A 22,868-nucleotide genomic window follows, 5' to 3' on the forward strand; every position below is an offset into this window, starting at 1 on the left:
CGAGGAGTACCAGCCCAGGAGGGACGCACAAGGTCCAAGGGCCGCCCGTCGGCGGCTTATTGAACGTCACTTCTAGGCCCCCTGTCAGGGAATGGCTTGTGCCAATGATAGAACATGATTGCAGCCGCTCCGCAAGCCCTCAGCCGGTTAAGGCAACAAACACTTCAAAGATCAAACATGGACAATGTGAATAAATAAAATGGTTTATTGTACAAACTCTGGGCCCTTCCCACATGAAAACCAAAAACAGACGAAACCCCCAAAAAACACTCAAACACATTACTCGCTCCCACAACCTGGAGAGGATTAACAAAATAGGGCAACTAAAATGGCCGTCATTCTCGGCCTTCGTCAAAAACAAACATCACATCATCGGCCTTCAAAAAACAAACATCCAATTCTCGGCCTCAAGAAACAAACACAAATGGCCACACATTCGACTATTTGGCCCGCTAGGGCGATGCCTTGGCCATCTTTGGGTGGCCCCTGCCCGCCCTGCTGCTCCGCCTCAAAGTAAGGCCATTGGCTGCTGCAAGGCTGGGGGCAGGCTCCTGAGGGGCACATGTCGTGACGGCAGATGCCCTTGGGGGTCGGCCTAGTCGAGGTCTGGCCGTCGAGCGGGCGGCTGTTGATTGCTGCAGCTGTGGCTGGCCAGCATCAGTCGCTGCAGCAGCTCCTGGCAGCTCCACTGGGGGACTGGCAGTGGCGGCTGGAGGAATGGCGGCAAGCTGGCGGATGGCAGGCGCTCGCTGGTCACCTGAGACATTGGCACTCGCCCGGGCCAGCACTGCAGCATGTGCACCAATCTGTCGAGGGACAGACTGCTGTGCTGCTGCAGCGCGCCGGGTGCCCTGGCGATGCCTGGCTGACACAGCGAGTGTGGCAGCAGTGAGTGCCCGTGTTGACCTGTTCACTGACTGCATCAGAGCAGCCAGTGACTGGACGGCACCACTGATCACCTGGCCAGTCGCTGACAGAGCTGCCCCGAATTCCGCCCGACTCGCTGCCTGATCTGCCCGGTATTCCGCCCGACTGGTGGCCTCTGAGGGCCCGAACTCGGCCACACTCCGAGAGAGGGAATCGATGGACTCAGGCAACCGTGCCACTGCCGCCATGAGCTCCGTGTGCCGGCGCTCCGAGTCCGCGGACAAGTCTTCGAGGCGTTCCATCTCCTCGGCGAAGAGCATCTCCTGACTGGAGGCCGGACTCTCCCTCTGGGGAGAAGGCCGCCAAGCTGGCCGACCCTTCCTGCGTTGCTGGAGGCCGCTGGGCCCAGCAATTGGACTCCCCTCCGACGCTTCCCCCCTCTGGGGAGAAGGCCGCCAAGCTTCCACCCCCCTCCCGCCTTTCTGCAGCCCGCAGGTCCCAGGAGCTCCCCTCCCCTTCGACACTTCCGCCACGCTGCCCTGCAGGGAAGACGTGTCCCCTACATTGGCCTGGGTGGCCGCGGCTGAGGGTTCCCCTGATGGGCCGCCTTCCTCTTGCTCCTCCTCCTGCTCCTCCTCGGAGGGTCTGTCTCTGGCAAGTTCAGGGACCTCCTCTTCACCATCTGAAAGCAGGAAGGCACAAGAGTAGCTTTAGAGTGAGGAGAGGGCGTCAGTGCGGGATGCATGAGTGGTGGCATTCAGCACATTGGTCGGACAGTGGCAAAGGATGTAGATCTGATGCGCAAGTGGGACGAGAGAGGTGCAAAAGGTGATGTCCTTACCATTGCTGCCCAGAACAGGGTCGGCATCTCCACATGCAACGGGCCCAATCACCCGGCCACCCATGAGGCGCTCCACGCGATGTTGCAGGTCGGTGAGTGGCTGGATATGGGGTCGGCCTCCCCCGGTCGCAGTCCGGCTCTTGCGATTATTCGCCAGCTTGGCCTGCAAGAGAAAGGACGGCCTCTAAGTACAGTGTGTCGCCGTGATCTTGTGTGCACTGCCTCCCATGGTGGAATAGCTTGGCCAGTGTGTCGCCATGATCTGGTGTGCACTGCCTCCCATGGTGGAATAGCCTGGCCAGTGTGTCGCCATGATCTGGTGTGCACTGCCTCCCATGGTGGAATAGCCTGGCCAGTGTGTCGCCATGATCTGGTGTGCAATGCCTCCCATGGTGGAATAGCTTGGCCAGTGTGTTAAGTGCAGAATGTGCAATTGATGCTCATGCCTGTCCCATAGCTGCTGGATGAAGGCTGGCCATTAGAGCTTTCAGGTCCCTTTGCCCATAATGTGAGGTGCACATTCAAGGATGAGGAGGTCACTGGAAAGGGTACTCACCCTGACAATGCGTGTGAGGTCATTTAACTTTTTGCGGCATTGGGCACCGGTCCTGGGGACATCACTGTTGGCTGACAGCTTGCTGGCGACATGCCTCCAGGCTCTCCTGTAGACGCGGACCGTCGCCTTCTTGCCATTGTCCGGGTACAAAACATGGCGCCTCTTCTCCACAGCAGCAATCAGCACACTCAGATCACGCTCTGAGAAGCGCTGCGCACGTTCACGGGCCTTCTCCATGTCTTCAGGCGCTATTTGGGTCCAGCAGCAGTGTTCAGGCCTAGCTGGAGGGCTCCACTATCCAGGGCGTGGCAGCAGACACAGTCGACCCTTCCCCCTTAAGAGCTGGCCGGCGCCAGGGTGTCTGCTGTCAATCACGAGATGGCCGCACCTGCGCTGCGCCCAGCCTCGGCGCTATCGATCACCACCTCCGGCTTAGCGCCCAAAGAGAGGCGTCCAGCAGCAGTTTTAGCGCTCGCCCGAACTCCTAGGGCGAAGCTAATGAATATCGGAGAAGTGGCATCGATTTGGCGGCGGCCGCAAACTTTAGCGGACGCCCCACTTTAGCGCCCCAAAAGTGGCGTCAATGAATTTCTAGGCCCAAGCCCCTTCCCTTGCCCCCTCCCTCCATCCATCTAATAGCAGTTGGTATTAAATTAGGTTTCTGAGTTCAAGCCCTGCTTCATGTAGCTCTTCTGTGTTGAGGATAAGATTCAGGTCGAGATGGTAATTACCTATCGATAGCTCTAGTGAAGAACTAACCATGCCAAATGCAGTGGGCTGTAAGTGCTTTGGGGCATCCTGAGGTCCTGAAAGGTGCTATATAAATGCAAATTATTTTTTTTATTTCTTTCACAATGCTTCACAGTTTTGTGAGACACGATGGGGTGTTTATGTCTGCACGCTGTCTTCGGTTAATTGCCTTTATTCTCGTTATAGTTTGTTCTGATGAATACTGCACTGAATAGCTCCACTGTTCGTTCCTTTCACAGATGGAGGCTTTCCACCTGATCACAGCGGTTAATGAATCTTGCATCACTCTGCTTCCATAATGGCCTTTTATCTCCTTTGATTCTGTGCTCTAATCTGTGGTCTTCATGCTGCCTGTACTTATTCAACTTACCAATTGCAGCAAGTGTCCCCACTGAGTGAATGTCGTGTGGTTGCAGCCTGTTTAGTCATGGGCTGATTAGGAAGTGTTTGTGTGGAATGCCCAGTTCACTCAGCGTGGTACGACCACAGCTCTCCTTTGTGTTTCAGTGCCGAAGGACCTACTGGCGGACATGTTAGAAAGTGAGGATCTGGAGAAACACGAGTTGACGTTTTTGAATGACCTGCTGAACCCTAATCCCAGTGCACCCGATGACTTCAGCCATGAGTGGCCGAGCACCTTTGGAAGCTCGGGCCTCAGTCCGGGGCCTGTGGCGGAAGCGGTCGAACCCAAATCGGCTGATGCTCCAACCAGTTTCCTACCATCCCAGCTCTTCGACCTCAGCCATGGCACAGCAGGAGCGTTCATCGGTGAGTCCTGTAGCTTATTCAGTTGCACTCTTCCCCTTCACTGCTCAGTGTGTAAGTTTTCAATAGTGAGGGTAACACATTTTACCAGTTTCAAAAGCACAATCTCTATCTTAAAGCCTAATCACACTTTTTCCCATCGCCCTTTCCTATAATCCCCATGCACCAAAAAACTTCCGTTGTTGATAAGATTGACTGAAGCCCTGCTCCCAGGCCTCTGCCAATGCTGCTGTGTAGCCAGAAAGTGTGCTTTCCCAAAGTGACACACTGATCCCTTTCCCTTCCTCCCCCAGCCCCCGAGAGAAGGCATTCTCCCTCTAATCAGTACCTATTGCCTAAGATCATGATTGGCAATCAGGGCAACAGTAGCAAGCCAGTATTTATTGCCCCTCCCTCTTAGGAGTCAACTACATAGTGTGTGACTGGACCAGGGCCTTGGTGAGACCGCACCTTGAGTATTGTGTGCAGTTTTGGTTACCTTACCTGAGGAAGGACGTTCTTGCCATGGAGGGAGTGCAGCGAAGATTCACCAGGCTGATACCTGGGATGGCAGGAATGACGTATGAGGAGAGATTGTGTCAATTGGGCTTATACTCACTGGAGTTTAGAAGATTGAGAGGGGATCTCATCGAAACCTATAAAATTCTGTCAGGCCTGGACAGACTAGATGCAGAAAGGACGTTTCTGATGGCCGGGGAGTCCAGAACCAGGGGTCACAGTCTAAGGATAAGGGGTAGGCCATTTAGGACTGAAATGAGGAGGAATTTCTTCACCCAGAGAGTGGTGAACCTGTGGAATTCTCTGCCACAGAGGGCGGTGGAGGCCAGTTCATTAAATATATTCAAGAAAGAGTTGGATATGTTTCTTGAGGCTAAAGGGATATGGGGCGAAGGCAGGGACAGGGTACTGAAATTGGATGATCAGCCATGATCTCATTGAATGGCGGAGCAGGCTCGAAGGGCCGAATGACCTACTCCTGCTCCGATCTTCTATGTAAAGATGGGGGAGGGGAGGGGCAGGTCCCCTCCCCTGAGGGGCATTAGTGAACCAGTTGGGTTTTTATAATAGTCTGGTTTTCATGGTCATTTTTATTGGTTCCATCTCACAAATTGAATTCAGTTCCAAAACTTCCCATGGTGGGATGTGAACTCACAACCTCTGGACTAGTTAGTCCAGGACCTTAACCACTAGGCTACCAAGCTGTTACTGCTCAGCATCCTTTTAAATCTGATCTGTTGAACCTTTTCTCCCTTTTTTATCTCCCTCTGTCTCCCCTTACCATTTCCTCACCCGACTCCCAGCTGCAGTGTGCTTCCATAGGAGTCAGGCATCCTCCAGGATTGCCTTACTCAAATGGCCATTTGGTACGAGTGAGCGTTGGCAGGATATTGGATTAAGGAGAGTATTGTGGCGGAGACCACATAGGGACATTAACACAATTCACAATGGCCCAGTAATTCCGGTCCCAACGCGTGAGTATGGACGGTGTACTCACGCGTGGGCCCGATGGAAGTGCCGGTTTTCAGGATGCACAGCGCATGCGCTGAAAACCGGCATTTCCTGTCCTCTGAACCAAGGGGTTAAGAGGCGGATCGCGTACGACGTATCAGGCAGCGCGTGCGCGCTGAATTTCCTTTTTTTGTAAAGAGTTGCCCGTGCGTAAAGGCCTCCGGTTTTTACGCTTGAAAATACCAGACGTAAGTACTTAGTTTTACAGGTAAGTGGTCTATTAATACAATTTAGAATTTTTTTTCCACAGGTTTATTATTTTTTTTAAATTTACAGTAAGGTAAGTGTATTTTTAGACCCTATTTGTTAAAAAAATTATTTTTTTTAAAAATTTGATTGTTTAAAATAGTTTTTTACAGTTATTCATAGTTCATTTATTTAGTGGGATTTTTTTTAACTTTTATTTGTAGTTTAAGTGCTGTTTTGGGCACCCTGAGTTTTCATGAGTTTGACAGTTCTTACTATCAAACTCATGAATGAACTTTTGCAACCTCCCATTGGTTGCCCAGTGCCCACGTGATCCCAGCCGGCTCATCAAAATAATTACGCTTTAATTCTGTTTAAAACTACTTTACATTCTTCAAAATAATTTAAAAGTATTTAAAACTTTATAAAAGTTACCTAAAGATTAATAAAAATACAAAAAATTTCTTTAAAATGCTGCTCTGCATGTAAAATTGCTTTGCAGCTTGTGTTAAAAATTGGGGGCGTGGCCTATGTTAAGGAGACCTCAAGGGGCGTGTCTAACTTAGACTCCGCGCTCGAGGCTTCGCGCTGGCTGCACTCCTGGGCGGCGTGACGTCAGACGCTGCCCGGGAGTAATCAACCGAAAACAGGAATTGCAAGCATCCCGAGAGCCGAACGGCGGCGCGCCGGGTAAGTGCTCGTCGGGGGCTTGCACGCGCGGCAAGCCCCCGAGCCTAATTTCTGGGCCTATGTTTAGCCAATGTTGTTATCGCTCCACGTTATGTACGGAACTTAGTTGGGTTATCGGGGCAGGGTCCCTTTAAGAGTCGTCGATTGTGTGATGACGTCATAGCCCTGCGACGAGGCCGAGTCCCTCAGTCCATGCGGAGAGTTAATAAAGCTAACACGCATTTTTCTTTGCTGCTACAAAAGTCTCGCAGTCTGTTGATTTCCAGCGACTTCTACATTGGTGACCCCATTTCTCTTTTGGACGTTTCTAAAGGCTTTATCCAAGATGGCGACAAACGCCGTTTCTCTCAAATTACCGGAGTTTTGGGAACGACAGGCTGACGCTTGCTTCGCCCAGGACGAGGCACAGTTTGCACTCTGGGACATCACCGTGGACGACACGAAGTATTATTACGTCATCTCTGCTCTCGGCAGCTCCACCGCGACCAGAGTCGTGAACCTGCTTGAGGACCCCCCGGGGCACCACAAATTTGCGACGCTGAGAACGCACCTCCAAGAGACTTTTGGACTAACTGAACCCGAGCGTGCTCGCCAGCTTCACTCTCTACCCGGGCTTGGCGACTCCAAGCCCTCAGAACTGATGGACCACATGTTAACCCTCCTGGGCAAGCACAAGCCGTGCTTCCTCTTCAGAGAACTGTTCCTACAACAGCTGCCAGGGCAGGTACGGTCGGCTTTAGCCAACTCTCATATTGGTGATTTCCGCGACCTGGCCAAGCAGGCCGACAAATTTTTCTCCGCCAGGCAACAGTACTGCGCGGCCATGCGGGGCCCTGCCCCCACCGCCACAGCCCAACGACGGCAGCCCCCAAACATGTGCTTCTACCATGCGCAGTTCGGCCCCAAAGCTAAGAATTGCCGGCCCCCGTGCAGCTTTACCGCGTTGGGAAATGCGAAGGCCCACTCATTAGCACTGAAGCATGCGCAGCAATCTGCTGAATGTTGAGTCACCTTTTTTGTTTTATTTTTATGCCAAACTGGGATGAACAAATTCTGTAGTACATACATGCAGTCTTTGAATGTTTGCCATTGCCTATCCACCGTCAACCCTTTGAGTGACATTCCCCAATCAAACCTACCCAACTCGCGCCTCAGACCATCGTAGTTTCCTTTATTTAAATTTAGGAACCTAGGGCTAGATTTTCAGTATAGACAGTTTTGGGGCGCTAACCTTAGCGCCCGCCCGAAGTTAGCGCCCGCCCCAAAGTAGCGCCCCGTTGCCGGAAATTCAGTGGCTTCGCCCTAAGAGGTTGGTGGAGCGCTAAAAGAGGCGTTCCACTACTATCTTTAGGCGCTAAGCCGGCGGTGCAGAGCGCAGCGCCCGAGCTCGGGCGCAGCGCATGGCAGACACTCTGGTGCCAGTGAGCTCTTAAAGGGGAAGGGTGCAGGTGTTTTTTTCAAAGGCAGAGTCTGGGGGGGGAAAGGAGGAGGAGGAGGAGGAGGAGGAGGAGGAGGAGGAGGAGGAGGATAATAATACACCGTTCACAACAACACACTGGATCCTTTCACACAACACATGCAGACTGCCGTTTATAGTGCAGGAGGAGTGCCCTTTAATTTGCGCTCCCCAGGGTGTGTTGCGTTCCATTTTACAAACGCTCTGGACGCCAGCCGCAGAATTGGCCGTCCGACTGAAGTTTGGATTCGGGGCGGCCAAAGGGCGTTGCACGAGGATGTGATGTCATTTTCTGCGCGCGCATCAGGGCGGCCACTAAACTTTGCGCCAGTGCTAACGGGCAACTTAATTTGGGGCGGGGCGCAAACTGCGCTGCGCCCGGGCGCTACACGAATAGCGCCAGAAAATCACTTCTCTTAAGGCGCTAACTGCTGGCGCAAGCAACTGAAAATCTAGCCCCTAGTCTCTGAGTCAACTACTTCATTCCCCATCTTAATGAAGAATTCAATCATATTATGATTGCTCCGACCCAAGGGGCCTCGTACAACAAGATTGCTAATTAATCCTTTCTCGCTACATGAAACCCAGTCTAAGATGGCCTGATCTCTGGTTGGTTCGACATATTGGTCCAGGAAACCATCCCGTAAACACTCCAGGAACTCCTCCTCCACAGTATTGTTACTAATTTCGTTAGCCCAATCTATATGTAGGTTAAAGTCACCCATGATGACTGCTGTGCCCTTATTGCACGCTTCTTTAATTTCCCTTTTAATGCCATCCACAACCTCTACCTTACTGTTTGAAGATCTATATACCACTCCCACTAACGTTTTCTGCCCCTTGGTATTTCTCAATTCTACCCATACAGATTCCACATCATCAGAGCTAATATCCTTCCTTAAAATTGTGTTAATCCCTTCTTTAACCAGTAATGCTACCCCACCTCCCTTTCCTTTTTGCCTATCTTTCCTGAATATCGAATACCCCTGGATGTTGAGTTCTCAGCCTTGGCCATCCTTGAGCCACGTTTCCGTAATCCCAACCAAATCATATTCATTTACCTCTATTTGCACAGCCAATTCATCCACCTTATTACGAATGCTCCTCGCATTAAGACACAAAGCCTTCAGGCTTGTTTTTTTAACGCTCTTAGACCTTTTAGAATTATTATTTACTGTGGCCACGTTTGATTTAAACCGTTGATTTCTCTGACTGCCACTTTTGCTTTTCTCCTTCCTATCTTTTGCTTTTATCCTTGTTTCCCTTTCCTCTGTCTCCCTGCTCAGGTTCCCAACCCCCTGCCATTTTAGTTTAAACCCTCCCCCAGAGCACTAGTAAACACTCCCCCTAGGACATCGGTTCCAGCCCTGCCCAGGTGCAAACCATCCGGTATGAACTGGTCCCACCTCCCCCAGAACTGGTTCCAATGTCCCAGGAACTTGAATCCCTCCCCGTTGCACCATTCCTCTAGCCACGTATTCATCTGAAATATGCTTCTATATCTACTCTGACTAGCACGTGGCACTGGTAGCAATCCTGAGATTACCACCTTTGAGGTCCTATTTTTTAATTTACCTCCTAACTCCCTATATTCAGCTTTTAGGACCTCATCCCGGTTTTTACCTATATCTTTGGTACCTATATGCACCACGACAACTGGCTGTTCACCCTCCCCTTCCAAGATGTTCTGCAGCCGCTCTGGGACATCCTTGACCCTTGCACCAGGGAGGCAACACACCATCCTGGAGTCTTGTTTGCGGCCGCAGAAACGCCTATCTATTCCCCTTACAATACAATCCCCTATTACTGTAGCTCTGCCCCTCTTTTTCCTCCCGTCCTGTGCAGCAGAGCCACCCCTGGTGCCAGGAAGTTGGCTGCTGCTGCCTTCCTCTGATGAGCCATCCCCCCCAACAGTACTCAAAGTGGTGTATCTGTTGGAGAGGGGGATGGCCACAGGGGACCCCTGCACTACCTGCCTGCGCTTAGTACTCTGCCTGTTGTTCACCCCTTCCCTTTCTGCCTGTCCAACCTCTACCTGCGGTGCGTCCAACTCACTAAACGTGCTATTCACGATGTCCTGAGCATCGTGAACGCTCCAGTATGCATCCAATCGCTGATCCAGCGCCGCAATGCGGTCTCTCAGTAGCTGCAGCTGGATGCACTCCCTGCACACATGTTTGTCAGGGACACAGGAAGTGTCCCTGAGTTCCCACATATCGCAGGAGGAGCATACGACATGACCGGGCTGTCCTGACATGACTTACCCTTTAATTAATTGAAATTAAATTAAATCAATCAATCCCACTAATTACACTACAGTTAAATGGTTTACCAACAGTCCCCGTTACACCAGAGAGACCTTAGTAACTATAAACCACAGAGTTAAAGTTTAAAAAGAGAGAAATACGGTGGAGAAGTACTGAGGGAGTGCTGCACTGTCGGAGGGGCAGTACTGAGGGAGCGTCGCACTGTCGGAAGGACAGTACTGAGGGAGCGCTGCACTGTCGGAGGGGCAGTACTGAGGGAGCGTCGCACTGTCGGAAGGACGTTACTGAGGGAGTGCTGCACTGTCGGAGGGGCAGTACTGAGGGAGCGCCGCACTGTCGGAGGGGCAGTACTGAGGGAGCGCTGCACTGTCGGAGGGGCAGTACTGAGGGAGCGCTGCACTGTCGGAGGGGCAGTACTGAGGGAGCGCTGCAATGTCGGAGGGGCAGTACTGAGGGAGCGCTGCACTGTCGGAGGGTCAGTACTGAGTGCTGCACTGTGGGAGGGGCAGTACTGAGGGAGCGCCGCACTGTCGGAGGGGCAGTACTGAGGGAGCGCTGCACTGTCGGAGGGGCAGTACTGAGGGAGCGCTGCAATGTCGGAGGGGCAGTACTGAGGGAGCGCTGCACTGTCGGAGGGTCAGTACTGAGGGAGTGCTGCACTGTGGGAGGGGCAGTACTGAGGGAGCGCCGCACTGTCGGAGGGGCAGTACTGAGGGAGCGCCGCACTGTCGGAGGGGCAGTACTGAGGGAGCGCCGCCCTGTCGGAGGGGCAGTACTGAGGGAGCGCTGCACTGTCGGAGGGGCCAACAACTACCTACCCCGCCCCTCTGATGATGCAACAACCCTGTGCCCCGCCCCTCTGATGACGCAACAACCCTGTGCCCCGCCCCTCTGATGACGCAACAACCCTGTGCCCCGCCCCTCTGATGACGCAACAACCCTGTGCCCCAACCCTCTGATGACGCAACAACCCTGTGCCCCGCCCCTCTGATGACGCAACAATCACCTACTCCTCTGATGACGCAACAATCACCTGCTCCTCTGATGACGCAACAATCACCGACCCCATCCCGCTGATGACGCGTTTCAAAATTGGCCCCGCCCCCCCGGCTAACAAGGCGCATGTGCGTAACCGAGCGCGGGGCGGAGTCCGCCCTCCCGGGGCTGTGCAGGCGCAGCTCACCTCGCACCGTGAGGCGGCTTCTCGGAAACAAAATGCCCCTTTCCGCTGAACGGTACGTTTGATTTCATTCCTTTTAAAAAGATTGAATTGAATCGAATTGATTTTTTTTTTCCATTTGGCCGCCGAGTGTGAGGGCCATGGTTCACTCGGGCCTCCTTTGCGGTTCGGCCCGCTGGGCGCGGCCTGCTTGACGGGAGCGGCGGACCAATCAGAAAGGGGAGCAGGGCTGGGCGGGGCTGCCGGTCCTCCAACCAATCAGGGCGCGGGCTGGCGGTCCTCCAACCAATCAGGGCGCGGGCTGGCGGTCCTCCAACCAATCAGGGCGCGGGCTGGCTGTCCTTCAACTAATCAGGGCTGGGAGGACCCGGGCTGGCGGTCCTCCAACCAATCAGGGCGCGGAGGCCCAGGCGGGCTGGCGGTCCTCCAACCAATCAGGGCTGGGAGGAGCAGGCGGGCTGGCGGACCTCCAACCAATCAGGGCGCGGCGGGGTGAGGGCGGAAGCTGCCGTGGTGAGGTAGGTGGGCGCAGGCCATTCACCCTCATTGTGTGAATGGGGATATTAAAGGGCAGGTGGGGGGGATGTTAAAGGGGAGGCTGTTCATTGGTGCCATTTCTCACTTGTGGGCTTTTTCTTGACCCTGAAGGTCGTGGGTTCAAGTCCCACTCCAGAGACTTGAGCACAAAAATCTAGGCTGACTGTCCAGTGCAGTGCCGAGGGAGTGCTGCCCTGTCGGAGGGGCCGTCTCTCGGATGAGATGTTGAACCGAGGCCCCCTCTGCTCTCTGAGGTCGACGTAAAAGATCCCGGGGCCACTATTTCGAAGAAGAGCAGGGGAGTTCTCCCCGGTGTCTTGGGCCCAATATTTATCCCTCAATTAAGATCACTAAAACAGATGGGGGGAGAAATTGGGTGTGTAGCGCCACCTGTTAGCGCCTAAAGAGGCAGTCAGTGGCTGGCCGCGCCTCCCGCGATATTCAGCGGGGGCGCTAATGGTGGCGTTAGCCTGTTGCGCTGCGCCGCCACCGATGACGTCATCGGTGTGCGCAGCGCCCCATTAGCGCCCCGATCGCGATATTTGGTAGCGAACGCCGCTGTAGCGCCGTTCGCTACCCGCGCCCGGTTCATGGGGCCTTACTGTGCCGGCAGAGGCGCAAGTTAAGGTGGAGGTGCGGGGCGGCCGCCTGCCAGCACCTCCGTCCCCGGCCTCCTGACCCCCACCCCCGCCGCGGCATTGCCGGCTGTTTCCCGAGAGCCCGGCACTTCTCCTTGGTGCCGGGCTCTTTTGCCGGCACTCGCGATCGGGGATCGCGCTGTTGCAGGCCCCTCCCCCTTAACAATGGGAGGAAGGCCTGCAGTACCGCAGCGTGTGGCGCTGCGGCACGTTGCGCTGCGATATTCAGTTTCAGCGCCCTAAGAGGGACGCGGAGCGCCTCGAGCCTCGCCCCGTGTCCCTCTTGGGGCGCTCAACTGAATTTGCGGCGATCGCTGCTGCTCCGAACGCAGCACAAGATCTGGCGTCCAGGCGAGCTTGGCGCCCCGTTTGCCGCTCCACCCAATTTCTAGCCCATGGTCATTTATCACATTGCTGTTTGTGGGAGCTTGCTGTGCGCAAATTGGCTGCCGTGTTTCCGACATTACAACAGTCACTACACTCCAAAAGTACTTCATTGGCTGTAAAACGCTTTGGGACAGTCCAGTGGTCGTGAAAGGCGCTACATTAACGCAAGTCTTTCTTTTTGTGGGGCATTATTTTTCATTAAATTCAGATTTTTAACAAAGAGAAGCTTGGGTATGGGACAGCCGGCACGGGATCTGGTTAAAGGCAAACCGTGTCCGATTAACCTGATCGAGTTCTTTGATTAAGTAGTGGAGGGTTGATGAGAGTACTGCGGTAGATGTTGTGTATGTGGACTTTCAAAAGGCGTTTTTTTAAAATTAGTTCATGGGATGTGGGCGTCGCTGGCAAGGCCGTTATTTATTGCCCATCCCAAGTTGCCCTCGAGAAGGTGGCGGTGAGCCGCCTTCAACCACAGAGGGCAGTTAAGAGTCAACCACATTGTTGTGTGTCATCAGGAGTCATATATGGGCCAGACCAGGTTAGGACGGCAGATTTCCTTCCCTATAGGAACCAGATGGAGTTTTATATTATTGATACTAGCTTTTTATTCCAGATATATTTAATTCACTGAATTTAAATTCCTCAGCTGCCCTGGTGGGATTTGAACTTTCGTCTCTGGATTCTCACTCCAGGCCTACTGGATTACTAGTCCAGTCACATAACCAATATGCTACCGTACGCTTTATCAATAGTTATTCAAAAAAAGGATACAGAGGCATTGAAGAGGGTGCAAACAATATTTACAAGGATGATACCAGAAATGCGAGGGTACACCTGTCAGGAAAGAATGAACAGGCTGGGTCTCCTTTCTCTTGAAAAAAGGCTGAGGGGTGACCTATAAGAATTAGGAGCAGGAGTCGGCCATACGGCCCCTCAAGCCTGCTCCGCCATTCAATAAGATCATGGCTGATCATCGACCTCAACTCCACTTTCCCGCCCGATCTCCAGATCCCTTGATTCCCCTAGAGTCCAACAATCTATCGATCTCAGCCTTGAATATACTCAAAGACTGAGCATTCACAGCCCTCTGGGGCAGAGAATTCCAAAGATTCACAACCCTCTGGGTGAAGAAATTCCTCCTCATCTCAGTCTTAAATGGCCGACCCCTTATCCTGAGACTATACCCCCCTAGTTCTAGACACTCCAGCCAGGGGAAACAACCTCTCAGCATCTACCCTGTCAATCCCCTTCAGAATCTTGTATGTTTCAATGAGATCACCTCTCATTCTTCTAAACTCCAGAGAGTATCGGCCCAGTCTACACAATCTCTCCTCATAGGACAGCCCTCTCACCCCAGGACCTAATAGAGGTCTTTAAAATTATGAAAGGTTTTGATCAAGTAGATACAGAGAGAATGTTCCCACTTGTGGGGAAGAGCATAACTAGAGGCCTCAATATAAGAAAGTCACCAAGAAATCCAATAGGGAATTCAGAAGAAACTTCTTTACCCAGAGAGTGGTGAGAATGTGGAACTCGCTGCCACAGGGAGTGGTTGAAGTGAATAGTATCGATGCATTTAAGGGGAGGCTAGACAAGCATATGAGGGAGAAGGGAATCGAGCGATATGCTGATAGAGTTAGATGAGGAAAGACGGGAGGTATGTGTGCAGTTTTGGTCGCCTTATCTGAGGAAGGATGTTCTTGCCCTGGAGGGAGTGCAGCGAAGATTCACCAGACTGATACCTGGGATGGCAGGAATGACGTACGAGGAGAGATTGAGGAGAGAAAAAGAAAAAGGGTGGCAAAAGTGAATGTTGGTCCCTCAGAGGACGAGACCGGGAAATTAGTGGTGGGGAACATGGAGATGGCAAATACGCTGAACAAATATTTTGTATCACTCTTTACAGTAGAGGACACTAAAAATATCCCAACACTGGACAAACAGGGGGCTATGGGGGGGAGGAGCTAAACACGATTAAAATCACTAAGGAGATGGTACTCGGTAAGATAATGGGACTTAAGGCAGATAAATCCCCTGGACCTGATGGCTTACATCCTAGGGTCTGGAGAGAGGTAGCGGTGGGGATTGCGGATGCATTGGTGGTAATTTTCCAAAACTCCCTGGATTCAGGCAAGGTCCCAGCAGATTGGAAAACTGCTAATGTAATGCCCTTATTTAAAAAGCGAGGTAGACAAAAGGCTGTAAACTATAGACCAGTTAGCCTAACATCTGTGGTTGGTAAAATGTTGCAGTCCATTATTAAGGAAGCAGTAACAGGACATTTGGATGAACATAATTTAATCGGACAGAGTCAGCATGGTTTTATAAAGGGGAAGTCATGTTTGACAAATTTGCTCGAATTCTTTGAGGACGTCACAAACAGGGTAGATAAAGGGGAACCAGTGGATGTGGTGTATTTGGACTTCGAAAAGGCATTTGACAAGCTGCCACACAAAAGATTACTGCACAAGATAAAAAATCACGGGATTGGGGGTAATATACTGGCATGGGTGGAAGATTGGCTATCTAACAGAAAACAGAGAGTTGGGATAAATGGTTCATTCTCGGGTTGGCAATCAGTGACTAGTGGTGTTCCGCAGAGGTCAGTGCTGGGACCCCAACTCTTTGCAACCTATATTAACGATTTGGAGGAGGGGACCGAGTGCATCGTATCCAAGTTTGCCGACGATACAAAGATGGGAGGGAAAGCAGTGAGTGAGGAGGACATAAAAAACCTGCAAAAGGACATAGACAGGCTAAGTGAGTGGGCAGAAATTTGGCAGATGGAATATAATTGTTGGAAAGTGTGAGGTTATGCACTTTGGCAGAAAAAATCAAAGAGCAAGTTATCATCTAAATGGAAAGAAACTGCAAAGTGCTACAGTACAAAGGGATCTGGGGGTCCTGGTGCATGAAACACAGAAGGTTAGTATGCAGGTACAGCAGGTGATCAGGAAGGCCAATGGAATCTTGGCTTTTATTGCAAGGGGGATGGAGTATAAAAGCAGGGAAGTCTTGCTTCAGTTATACAGGGTACTGGTGAGGCCACACCTGGAATATTGCGTGCAGTTTTGGTTTCCATATTTAAGAAAAGATATACCTGCTCTCGAGGCGGTTCAGAGAAGGTTAACTCGGTTTATTGCGGAGATGAGGGGGCTGACTTATGAGGAAAGGTTGAGTAGGTTGGGCCTCTACTCATTGGAATTCAGAAGAGAGGTGATCTTATCGAAACATATAAGATTGTGAGGGTGCTTGATCGGGTGGATGCGGGGAGGATGTTTCCACTGATGGGTGAGACTAGAACTAGGGGGCATAATCTTAGAATAAGGGGCTGCCCTTTCAAAACTGAGATGAGAAACTTCTTCACTCAGAGGGTAGTAAATCTATGGAATTTGCTACCCCAGAGAGCTGTGGAGGCTGCAACATTAAATAAATTTAAAACGGAGATAGATAGTTTCCCAGCTGATAAGGGAATTAGGGGTTACGGGGAGCGGGCAGGGAAGTGGACGTGAGTCTAGGTTCGGATCAGCCATGATCCTATTGAATGGCGGAGCGGGCTCGAGGGGCCGAATAGCCTACACCTGCTCCTAAACATAGAAACATAGAAGATAGGAGCAGGAGTAGGCCATTCGGCCCCTCGAGCCTGCTCCGCCATTCAATGAGATCATGGCTGATCGTCCAAACTCAGTACCCTGTCCCTACCTTCTCCCCATATCCCTTGATCCCTTTAGCCTTAAGAAATATATCTAACTCCTTCTTGAATATATTTAATGACTTGGCCTCCACTGCCTTCTGTGGTAGAGAATTCCACAGGTTCAACACTCTGGGTGAAGAAATTTCTCCTCATCTCTGTCCTAAATGGCTTACCCCTTATCCTTAGACTGTGACCCCTGGTTCTGGACTCCCTGGCCATCGGGAACATCCTTCCTGCATCTAGTCTGTCTAGTCCTGTTAGAATTTTATAAGTTTCAATTTGATCCCCTCTCATTCTTCTAAACTCTAGCGAGTATAAGTCCAATCGACCCAATCTCCTCATACGTCATTCCTGCCATCCCAGGTATCAGTCTGGTGAATCTTCGCTGCACTCCCTCCATGGCAAGAATATCCTTCCTCAGATAAGGCGACCAAAACTGCACACAATACTCAAGATGTGGTCTCACCAAGGCCCTGTTCAACTGCAGCAAGACATCCTTGTTCCTGTACTCAAACCCTCTCGCTACGAAGGCCAACATACCATTTGCCGCCTTAACTGCCTGCTGCACCTGCATGCTTACCTTCAGCGACTGGTGCACAAGGACACCCAGGTCTCGTTGCACTTCCGCTTCTCCCAATCTATTGCCGTTCAGATAATAATCTGCCTTCCTGTTTTTGCCACCAAAGTGGATAACCTCACATTTATCCACATTTCACTGCATCTGCCCAATCACCCAACCTGTCCAAATCATACTGGAGTTTCACGGCATCCTCCTCACAGCACACACGCCCACCCAGCTTTGTGTCGTCTGCAAACTTGGAGATATTACATCTAGTTCCCTCGTCTAGATCATTAATATATATTGTGAATAGCTGGGGTCCTAGGACCGAACCCTGCCGTACCCCACTAGTCACTGCCTGCCACTTGGAAAAAGAGCCATTTATTCCAACTCTTTGCTTTCTGTCTGCCAACCAGTTCTCTATCCAAGTCAGTACCTTACCCCCAATCCCATGTGCCTTAACTTTACACGCTAATCTCTTATGCGGGACCTTATCGAAAGCCTTCTGAAAGTCCAAATACACCACATCCACCTGTTCTCCCTTATCTATTCTACCAGTTACATCCTCAAAAAATTCCAGTAGATTAGTCAAGCACGATTTACCTTTTGTAAATCCATGTTGACTTTGTCCGATCCTGTCAATATCTTCTATTTCTGTGCCATATAACCTATGTAATCCGATGTAATCCTATGATTTGCACAGCCACGCGATTCATCGGGATCTGAATCTTAGCGGCCTTCGCACATGGAAGGGAGAAGCAGCCGTCGCAGCGCGGACAAACTGCACGTGTGTTCCGTGTGTGGACTCGGCTTCAGGCGCTCGTCCAATCTGCAGAAGCACAAGTGTGACCACAGCGGGGCGAGACCGTACGAATGCAGCTACTGCGGGAAAGGCTTCAATTACCCGTCCGAGCTGGAAACCCATCGGCGCAGCCACACCGGGGAGAGGCCGTTCACCTGCGCCCTGTGCGGGAGGGGCTTCGCGCAGGGCTCGCACCTGCTGAAACACCGGCGGGTTCACACGGACGAGCGGCCGCTCAAATGCCCCGACTGCGGGCGGGGCTGCAAAAGCGCTGAGGAGCTGACCCAGCACCGGCGGGTCCACAGCGAGGAGAGGCCGTTCGCCTGCGCGCACTGCGGGAAGGGCTTCAGGCAGTCCTCCGACCTGCTGAGGCACCAGCGCACCCACACCGGTGAGAGGCCGTTCACCTGCGCGCACTGCGGGAAGGGGTTCACCCAGTCGTCCAACCTGGCCGCCCACCAGCGGTCGCACACCGGGGAGCGGCCGTTCGCCTGCGCGCACTGCGGGAGGCGGTTCGCCCACTCCCCCAACCTGCTGACCCACCAGCGAGTTCACACCGGGGAGAGGCCGTTCACCTGCTCCGTGTGCGGGAAGGGCTTCACCCGCTCCTCCAACCTGCTGACCCACCAGTGCGTGCACACCGGGGAGAGGCCGTTCACCTGCTCCGTGTGCGGGAAAGGATTCACCCGCTCCTCCAACCTGCTGACCCACCAGCGCATTCACACCGGGGAGAGGCCGTTCACCTGCACTGTGTGCGGGAAAGGATTCACTCAGTTAGTCCACCAGCTGACGCACCAGCAAGTTCACACTTGACTGCAGAGACTCGAAGCAGCTGTTCCGCACATCCAGGACTGAATGACGGTCGTGATGCAAATCAGGGTTTGCCGACGCTGTGTTAATGTCCGCAATAACTGGGCTGGATTTTTACAACCTCTATTACATGTCAAATAAATAAGCTTTATTTTTTAATACTGTCGTGTTTAGCCGCTGAAGGCTGCAGTGCACCTTTAAGAACTGCTGACTGTGACTTCTCCTAATTCAGTGACTCTCCGGCAAAATTATTTGCAATAAAATAATTCACTTTGAACAAATTCGTATTTGGTTGGTGCATAATCGACAATTTAGTCTCTGAACGGCTCCAATTATAACAACATAAGAAATAGGAGCAGGAGTCGGCCATTCGGCCCCTCGAGCCTGCTCCGCCATTCAATGCGATCATGGCTGATCGTCCAAATTCAGTACCCTGTCCCTGCCTTTTCTCCATATCCCTTGATCCCTTTAGCCTCAAGAAATATATCTAACTCCTTCTTGAATATATTTAATGAATTGGCCTCAACTGCCTTCTGTGGTAGAGAATTCCACAGGTTCACCACTCTCTGGGTGAAGACATTTCTCCTCATCTCTGTCCTAAATGGCTTACCGCTTATCCTTAGACTGTGACCCCTGGTTCTGAGAATACCAAGGTCAAGGAAATAGAAACAAGAAACTGTGAAGGCAGCAAGAAGTAAAATAAAAAGGCTAAACTGATCTTTGGCTGCTAATATGGCTGGCGCCCACAATGTCACACCTTGCTGGTAGGAACAATGTAAGGCAGCGTGCAGAAGTTATACAGACAATAGGCGATCAGAAAACGCATTACCATGATTGCAAACGCATTACCATAATGTTTAGGTGATCATGAACACATTACCAGGATCTTTACTTAGCTGTAACCCATTTAGTTAAATGTGACTTCTTTATTTCAAACTGCCAGGCCAGGAAATCAAATTAAATGTATACGTGCACAGCTCAGGATTGGTGCAGGAATGTACGAGGTGTTAATGTCTTCTCAAATGCAAGTATAATAATGTAGCACACTGTATGATAAATTGCTTGCTCTGTTGGGTTCGTCAGACTCTTGCAGGAGTCGGTGCCGACATTTCAGAGTAAGACTCGGCGGAAAATAAATCGTTTGAATTCTCCAGTTGCATTCGACTCAGTGATTACTGAACCAGACTGAGGGTAAAAGAATCCGTTCTATCAGTTCTGGACTCCCCCGTCATCGGGAACATCCTTCCTGCATCTAGTCTGTCCAGACCAGTTAGAATTTTGTAAGTTTCAATTTGATCCCCTCTCATTCTTCTAAACTCCAGCGAGTATAAGCCCAATCGACCCAATCTCTCCTCATACATCATTCCTGCCATCCCAGGTATCAGCCTGGTGAATCTTCGCTGCACTCCCTCCATGGCAAGAACATCCTTCCTCAGATAAGGCGACCAAAACTGCACACAATACTCAAGGTGTGGTCTCACCAAGGCCCTGTATAACTGCAGCAAGACATCCTTGTTCCTGTACTCAAACCCTCTCGCTACGAAGGCCAACATACCATTTGCCTTCTTAACTGCCTGCTGCACCTGCATGTTTACCTTCAGCGACTGGTGCACAAGGACACCCAGGTCTCGTTGCACTTCCGCTTCTCCCAATCTATTGCCGTTCAGATAATAATCTGCCTTCCTGTTTTTGCCACCAAAGTGGGTAACCTCGCATTTATCCACATTACACTGCATCTGCCATGCATCTGCCCAATCACCCAACCTGTCCAAATCATACTGGAGTTTCACGGCATCTTCCTCACAGCACACACGCCCACCTAGCTTTGTGTTGTCTGCAAACTTGGAGATATTACATCTAGTTCCCTCGTCTAGATCATTAATATATATTGTGAATAGCTGGGGTCCTAGGACCGATCCCTGCGGTACCCCACTAGTCACTGCCTGCCACTTGGAAAAAGAGCCATTTATTCCAACTCTTTGCTTTCTGTCTGCCAACCAGTTCTCTATCCAAGTCAGTACCTTTGGGAGAAGGAGAAGGGGAAGTGCAAAGAGACCTGGGTGTTCTTGTGCACCAGTCGCTGAAGGTAAGCATGCAGGTGCAGCAGGCGGTTAAGAAGGCAAATGGTATGTTGGCCTTCGTAGCAAGAGGGTTCGAGTACAGGAACAAGGATGTCTTGCTACAGTTGTGCAGGGCCTTGGTGAGACCGCATCTTGAGTATTGTGTGCAGTTTTGGTCGCCTTACCTGAGGAAGGACGTTCTTGCCATGGAAGGAGTGCAGCTAAGATTCACCAGGCTGATACCTGGGATGGCAGGAATGACGTATGAGGAGAGATTGTGTCGATTGGGCTTATACTCACTGGAGTTTAGAAGATTGAGAGGGGATCTCATCGAAACCTATAAAATTCTGTCAGGTCTGGACAGACTAGATGCAGGAAGGATGTTTCGGATGGCCAGGGAGTCCAGAACCAGGGGTCATAGTCTAAGGATAAGGGGTAAGCCATTTAGGACTGAAATGAGAAGGAATTTCTTCACCCAGAGAGTGGTGAACCTGTGGAATTCTCTGCCACAGAGGGCGGTGGAGGCCAGTTCATTAAATATATTCAAGAAAGAGTTGGATATTTTTCTTGAGGCTAAAGGGATCAAGGGATATGGGGAGAAGGCAGGGACAGGGTACTGAATTCGGATGATCAGCCATGATCTCATTGAATGGCGGAGCAGGCTCGAAGGGCCGAATGGCCTACTCCTGCTCCTATCTTCTATGTTTCTATGTTACCCCCAATCCCATGTGCCTTAACTTTACACGCTAATCTTTTATGCGGGACCTTATCGAAAGCCTTCTGAGAGTCCAAATACACCACATCCACTGGTTCTCCCTTATCTATTCTACCAGTTACATCCTCAAAAAATTCCAGTAGATTAGTCAAGCACGATTTACCTTTTGTAAATCCATGTTGACTTTGTCCGATCCTGTCACTATCTTCTGTTTCTGTGCCATATAACCGATGTAATCCTATGATTTGCACAGCCACGCGATTCATCGGGATCTGAATCTTATCGGCCTTCGCACATGGAAGGGAGAAGCAGCCGTCACAGCGCAGACAAACTGCACGTGTGTTCCGTGTGTGGACTTGGCTTCAGGCGCTCATCCAATCTGCAGAAGCACAAGTGTGACCACAGCGGGGCGAGACCGTACGAATGCAGCTACTGCGGGAAAGGCTTCAATTACCCGTCCGAGCTGGAAACCCATCGGCGCAGCCACACCGGGGAGAGGCCGTTCACCTGCGCCCTGTGCGGGAGGGGCTTCGCGCAGGGCTCGCACCTGCTGAAACACCGGCGGGTTCACATGGACGAGCGGCCGCTCAAATGCCCCGACTGTGGGCGGGGCTGCAAAAGCGCCGAGGACCTGACCCAGCACCGGCGGGTCCACAGCGAGGAGAGGCCGTTCGCCTGCGCGCACTGCGGGAAGGGCTTCAGGCAGTCCTCCGACCTGCTGAGGCACCAGCGCACCCACACCGGCGAGAGGCCGTTCACCTGCGCGCACTGCGGGAAGGGGTTCACCCAGTCGTCCAACCTGGCCGCCCACCAGCGGTCGCACACCGGGGAGCGGCCGTTCGCCTGCGCGCACTGCGGGAGGCGGTTCACCCACTCCCCCAACCTGCTGACCCACCAGCGAGTTCACACCGGGGAGAGGCCGTTCACCTGCTCCGTGTGCGGGAAGGGCTTCACCCGCTCCTCCAACCTGCTGACCCACCAGTGCGTGCACACCGGGGAGAGGCCATTCACCTGCTCCGTGTGCGGGAAAGGATTCACCCGCTCCTCCAACCTGCTGACCCACCAGCGCATTCACACCGGGGAGAGGCCGTTCACCTGCACTGTGTGCGGGAAAGGATTCACTCAGTTAGTCCACCAGCTGACGCACCAGCGAGTTCACACTTGACTGCAGAGACTCGAAGCAGCTGTTCCGCACATCCAGGACTGAATGACGGTCGTGATGCAAATCAGGGTTTGCCGACGCTGTGTTAATGTCCGCAATAACTGGGCTGGATTTTTACAACCTCTATTACATGTCAAATAAATAAGCTTTATTTTTTAATACTGTCGTGTTTAGCCGCTGAAGGCTGCAGTGCACCTTTAAGAACTGCTGACTGTGACTTCTCCTAATTCAGTGACTCTCCGGCAAAATTATTTGCAATAAAATAATTCACTTTGAACAAATTCGTATTTGGTTGGTGCATAATCGACAATTCAGTCTCTGAACAGCTCCAATTATAACAACATAAGAAATAGGAGCAGGAGTCGGCCATTCGGCCCCTCGAGCCTGCTCCGCCATTCAATGCGATCATGGCTGATCGTCCAAATTCAGTACCCTGT

At 51.7% G+C, this 22,868-nt stretch overlaps 1 pseudogene across 1 annotated transcript; it reads left to right on the forward strand.

Moving 5' to 3' along the window:
• The first annotated feature begins 10,981 nt into the window (after positions 1 to 10,981).
• Positions 10,982 to 22,590, forward strand: LOC147117929 (uncharacterized; annotated as a pseudogene). The gene is made up of 3 exons (XR_015077887.1): positions 10,982 to 11,122; positions 17,586 to 18,499; positions 21,591 to 22,590. The product of XR_015077887.1 is annotated as an uncharacterized LOC147117929 (transcript).
• The last annotated feature ends 278 nt before the right edge of the window (positions 22,591 to 22,868 follow it).

Source organism: Somniosus microcephalus, chromosome 4 (genome assembly GCF_052327205.1).
Source record: "Somniosus microcephalus isolate GS21.2 chromosome 4, FLI_Smic_1.0, whole genome shotgun sequence".
Lineage (NCBI taxonomy): Eukaryota > Metazoa > Chordata > Chondrichthyes > Squaliformes > Somniosidae > Somniosus > Somniosus microcephalus.